The 6,363-nt window shown below is 35.8% G+C and overlaps 1 protein-coding gene and 1 long non-coding RNA gene across 2 annotated transcripts in view; one reads left to right on the top strand and one right to left on the bottom strand.

Moving 5' to 3' along the window:
* The window catches only part of LOC102672095 (3-phosphoinositide-dependent protein kinase 1), a 486,800-nt gene that overhangs the window by 192,236 nt on the left and 288,201 nt on the right, over positions 1-6,363 (bottom strand). The gene's annotated exons all lie outside the window — the stretch shown is intronic.
* Positions 4,578-5,580, top strand: LOC116186507. The gene is made up of 2 exons (XR_004151503.1): positions 4,578-5,086; positions 5,478-5,580. It is a non-coding gene; the product is annotated as an uncharacterized LOC116186507 (long non-coding RNA).

Raw genomic sequence — 6,363 nt, 5'->3', positions numbered from 1 at the left:
CGGTAAACACTATGCATATTTATAAGCGTATATTTCTTTTTCCTTTTTTTTTTTTTTTTTTCTTCCTCGTTGTCATGCACGAATTTCGAGGAACTGTTTTTATTTATGTCACGGCAAAAGGAAGGCTGTCTCCATGTCCATGCGTGGATTGAAAATATATATACTATACTGTAAATAGTATATTCGCCATCTTGTTTCCTCCTTTTGGATTATTCAATACCGAATTTATACGTATTCGATGACGAAGGATATTTAGACTTGTTCGCTTCGCCAGTATATACTAGCACTTCGATCAATTTACCGAATTTTAATGATTTTAATTTGACAGATGTTAGTCACTTCAAAGTCCAAAGTCTTGGGATTAAATCGAATTCATGAACATTCTGATATTTTCGTCATCGAAATTGAAAAATTCTTCCTGTTCGTGCCTTGTCATCGAACGAAACGTGCATATAAAACGATAGGCATTTTAGTGAAAGTTTTTGGACAATATTTTCGATGTATCATTTATATTTCGATTATTTTTCTTATTTGTACATTTTTTCTTTCCTAATTTCTTAAAAATTGATTGTCCGACAATACAATCGTTTATTTTAGTTACTTGAATATTCCCAAATTTTATACGATTAAAATCTTTCTGTTTCGCAGACAAGACACTGTCTTTATATCGCGTCATTTAATCATCTTCGTAGAAATTTCCAAAACGATATCTCTCCCCTTTCGTCCGTTCAATCTCGACAATCTCACAGTAATGACAAATGCGTAAATCTGAGAATTGACTTCTCGAGTAAATGAGTGTGTGAATGTCAATCTTTCTAGCTAGAGCAAGCCACGTTACGATTTTGGAAAATGATTCTGTTCCTCGAAGCAAATGGCCATTTATTTTAGATTCAGTTGGAACAATTATGCGTTGCAGATATTTTTCCCCTAATTCGATTACGTCAATGGTTACGATCACGTCGATTCATCGTTTTGTTATCGTGGCAAAAGTTAATCGTCGATATTATCTGCTGACGACAATCCGTCTCGACGTTTTTCGGCCAGCAGGAGGTCTATTTCCGTCCACCATGATTACATAAGTATTACGAAGGTCTCTCTACCTTTGCTCCAACAGATCTGGCCAACAACCACTTTTCCAACTTTCGTCAACTTTTGTAAGGCCAATAATCGACACGAATCATACGATAAATTTGTGAAAAAATATCTTGGACATCTTCATATCCAAACAAATCTTTCGTCTATGCTTTTTTACTATTACAAACGTGTTCCTTTTTTTTTCTTTTTATTAAAAATCATCAACGAATAATTGATCGTATAAAATCGTATTTTTCTTCGCCAAGTAAAACAAATTTTCATACTTTTTTCATATTTCACAAATACGTATCACGTTTCGTACAATCACGAGAGAGTCGCCGAAAGAAAAAATTTATTTTCGCGTTATCCTTCCTCCTTCCTATATTTCATTGAAAAGAAATCATTACCAGGGTTATCCGATTAGTGGTATATACCGTTATCGGCCACGAATTATCGCGCTGCTTTTGGAATTAACCGGTTAATTGTTATCGCATGGAACGATAAGGCGGTAAGACGTCGTCGATGCCTCTTCATTTTCGTTTCCTTCGTTCCGTCAGCCGATATCAGGAGAACCGGCGCCGCGGCAATTAACGCTGTCAGCGGGCGCGATTCGAGGTCTGCGAGCGCAGATAGCGTGCATTCTGCCAAGTGAATTGGCAGGAAACGTATCGTCGGCGGTCGAGATATTTTCATTTTACAACGTCTATTTTTGCATCGTTGTATCACTCATCCCTGTGTGAAAATAAATATCCACCGACGGAAACGTAACCGTGATTCAAAACTTTGACTCACCACACCTTTGACAAACTTTTAAAAAAATGTTTCGAGCCGAGTGACGACTCGTCTCTGGGATTATTATTGGGATTCAACGCGAGAGAAATAATATTTTATTCCATCTAAGAATTAATAAATATAGCTGTTCGGTTAAGAGAATTTTCAGTATCGCTTTTCTTGAATCGTTTATTTTTAGTGAAAATATTATAGTATGGAATTTGAGATTTTATAATAGAATATTCGATATTTCTTAGATGTATGGAAAATTTAATATTCATTTATCGTCCCTGCCCAAGAAAAATGTTTTTTTTTATTAGTAGGTATAGTACATACCTGAAAGTTAGGACGAATTCATTATTTGTCGATATATTTTTTCGAAAAGCTATATATCAATTGTTGATGACATTTTCATTTGTTTGTCGGCTGTTGTCATAACTTATAAAAATTGACGTGATATTATCTTAGCGCGTCATGTACAATGTCATATTGTCACAGAAAGGCAATAGTATATGAATTTTTGGCCAAAAGACAAGTATAATAATGCTTGGCCATCCAACGTGCTCGCACTGATTTCTGGCTTCATAGCTTCTAAAAATACCAATGAAAGAAACAGTATAATGTTCCAACCGTAACAACCGTGACAAGGATATTCAAGACAATTCCGACAATAGAAATTTATTCTTGCGTTGATTGACCGTGCCAATGTCAACGAACATGTCAAAGGAGGAACGTTTAACAAGATGGATGATTTTTGCGAAATGATGATCAATCTTGTATCATCGTACGATTATTTTCTTCTCTAACCATTCTTTAAGAAGCGAATAATCATCCAAGAATTTTCAAGAGGAAGAAGAAAGGAAGGATGATTGAAAAATCTTCAACCAAATTTCTTTCTCCAAACTTCAACGAAAAATCAATCATCCAATCTTTCGGAAAAGAGAAGAAGAGGGAAGATAAAATTTTAACGCAATAATTTTTAACCCAAATCTATCTTTCTTCAAACTTCAAGAAGGCGAATCAATCCAATCATCCACGAATTTTTCAAAAAGCAAGGAAGACAAAAAAATCTCTCTATCTACTCGAACATCATCAATTTCTCACAATTTCGCACGCGTCTTTCTTTCTTTCGAACCTTAATAAACCGAAAATCGACTCAAGAAAAAGAATCCGCACGAGAGGCCAACCTTTTTTTCTTTTAGCTTTTAAATATCAATCCAAAAATCTATCGCGAGGGAAATGGCCGCTTTTTTGCGCCTGCTATTTCGAGCACGGCCATTTAGCCCGTTTTCTTCTCTGGGCTGGCCAACGAAACAGGAAAACGACTGTGTGTCCAACAGGTGTCGTTAAGCCGGTTCCCTCGACCCGTAATGAACATTCTCTTTTATTTACCGTTCACCAGGCTTCGCGCGCTCCGCCCGATGACGTGCCTATTAACGTCCACGATTGCGTGTACCAACGTGGACAGACCTTTCTTATCCGGCCCCAACACGGATCTCTCGATTTTTATTCGACCGATAATACTCGTTTTTACGAGGCACGCGTACCATGATTCTGATTGGTAGCTCGTGTGATAATACGCGTGTGCGCAAAATATGGACGAGGATCGCTCGAATTTTCTTTCACCTTTCGTCGTCAGCGATTATATTTTTATATATATATATATTAATGATACAAATTTTCAGTGGTGATGGTATGTATATATTGAATAATGCTAATGAGATTGAAAATTGAATTTTACATTATCTTTTCACAATTCGTTTCTAAGAAACGATCAAATAAGTTATATGGGGAATAAATTTTAAAAAAATGCTCGTATCTTAAATGTCATGCCGGAACGCGATTATTAAAATTTATCGGCCAATTGAAACCAATGAATTTCCTATGTCTTGCGTCGAGAATTCTTGATAATAATGGAATAATCATTTTCCAAGTATTTTGAAGTATTTCTAAATTCATTTTTGATCCCGTGTCATCCGTGTATCCGAGGATAGAAGGTACGGTATATATCTGTAAAAAAAAAAATTCTTTAGTCGTATAGCTATTAGAAATATCGAAGATCCTCTTGAATATCGATAAACGATAATGGCCAATGACTTATGATGGATCATTATCAAGCAACAAGCCAAGATTGTTGGTTTTATATTTATCGTTTAGATAATTATCACTTAAAAACATGGAACATCTGACATCCGCAGCAACGCTAATTATGGTGAATCTTCCTTACAGCCACGACAACTTCAAGTTTAACGAGGAGGCTCTTAAAGGTCGTTCTTCTTATCGGCTCGACGATAGAAAGTACGACGGGAATTGGTCGTATCTGTTCCATAATCGGTTGTACGACGTTGTAAAACACAATTTTCACGTATCTATCGAGCATTGTTCCGCATATCGAGTTTACATAATTTAAAATAAATCAAGAAAAACACTATGTTTGTTAAATTACTGCTAAATTACTTTTGAAGAATTAAAGAAGGGACAACGAGTGAACAATGGGAATGAAACTAAATGATTGAAACCTGTAATGAAAATTTATCATAGTTACAATCTACTTTCCATCAAACTAAATAATCGTACGATTAGATCAACTACTTATTAATATTGAGATATAAGAATTCAATTTGAAGAAACAAAAACGAGGATTGATATTCATTTCCTAAAATAATCGGTAATTAAATTTAACTCATCTTTCGTTTCCAATCACGAATAAATATTCCTTATCCCTCAAAAATCCAATCCATGTAATAAAACGAGAAGCGTTCATATTCGAATAAGAAAAATAATTTTTCGTTGTTTTAACAGGATTGCAAGGATGAGCAGATTTCGTTTACGATCTTGGCTAATCTTAAGAATCGTCGTTTTATTTCGTGGGTTTTCAAAGAGATATTCTGAATGCGAGAATAACTCCAAGGGACGAGAAAATTCGTCACTGGGATAATCCTGGGCAGAGTGAGAAACGAGAGAAAAAAAAAAATACTGAGAAAGAAGAGAATGTCGAAAGAAAGCAGACGATTTCGAGAAAAAAAGGCAGCTCTGCTTTCTAATCTATTGACACAAAGGATCCACTAATAGCGGAACCTTCCTAGAAAGGTCGAGCCACTTTGAAAATTTCGAGTTTTAAAAACAAATCCACCTACTAGTCTTGCACAACGACAAGAAGTTGTAAATTAACGACTGAAAAAGAATAGTTTGTAACTTGGAACTTTTCTTGTTCAAAGAAAATTCCTGCTCTTGACTCGAGGTAGGAGGAATTCTTGTTAAGAGTGGCGGGGAAACGGTTTCTTTTGTATAAAGGATCGTCGAAGGAAAGATATATATTTTTCAAGGAATGGAGTTGTTTCGAGAATGAAAATGATTTTTTTTCTTTTCTTGGAAAATTTTAAATTTATTCTAATCTTCAGATTATTTACTCATTTGATTTCTACGATATGTGTATAATTTCACGTATTTGGAAAATTGGAAAAACTTCTTGTCTCATATAATACACTTTAGATATTAGAAAAATATTCATTCATTAAGAATCAATCTTTTCTAATTTCTAATTAATTTTATTTATTTATCAATTTATTCAAATTTCTCGTTCACATTATACGAAACGTAATCCGTATATCTATATCTACTTCCATCAACAGGTTTCTCCCATCGAATCACCGAGTTCACGAGCCATCATCGACGAAGCCGCCCGGATCCCCTTCGATCCCTGCGCAACATCTGCTCTGATCATGAACGCATAAAGGCAAGAAACCGTGAGAAAGCACCGAATCGAGGGGCAATTAAGAGATCGGCGATCGATCGAGGGATCCACCGTTTCCCGGAAACGACACCGGTGCCGCAGGAAAACGGTTGCTGGGAAAGAAACGGTTCTCGAGTTAAAGGGAGAACTCATGCGCTTTTGGAGCTGCGAATTATGATACAAGTGTATTGCAAATCTTTTATTGCAAAAAATGATGGAGAAAATATTCCACGTGGTACGTAATTTTTTTACAGAACGAATATTTCGAGTCGAGTGTAAATCTCTATTTCTCTTATTTTATTCTCGAGTCAAAGATTCTGGAAAAATACGAAAAATACGAAATAATATTGATAATTGTTAAAATAAAATATCTACACGTTGTTTGAACTTACATAAAACAAAATCTATATCACACTGGACTATAATTTAGTGTCTAATTAATTTGCAAAAACGAGTTTTTGAAACGTCTCCAAAAGGAATCATGCATTTGGCCACAGTAAGAAACCAGTCTCTCTACACGTTTCAAGCTTAATTATCCGCTCATCGCTTAATTATTTTCCTCTCATTGTCAACCAGGATAATCAGCTCGCGATTCCTAAGCGGAAATTGCGGAAAGAAGCAGGAAGCGACCTCTTCGTTCCTCCTTATTCTTCTTCGCTCCTTGCTCCATCTTCTCTTCCCTCTTTCTCCCTCTTTCTCGTTGTGCAACGGCGTGTATGTGATACCGTTACACGATGACAAGCCGATGCATCCTGGCTACCCGTGAAACACGTAGGAAGTGGAGA

The sequence above is a fragment of the Apis dorsata genome, unplaced genomic scaffold (genome assembly GCF_000469605.1).
Source record: "Apis dorsata unplaced genomic scaffold, Apis dorsata 1.3 scaffold_42, whole genome shotgun sequence".
NCBI lineage: Eukaryota > Metazoa > Arthropoda > Insecta > Hymenoptera > Apidae > Apis > Apis dorsata.
Note: the sequence above shows the minus strand (reverse complement) of the source record. Positions and strands in the feature narration are given on the sequence as shown.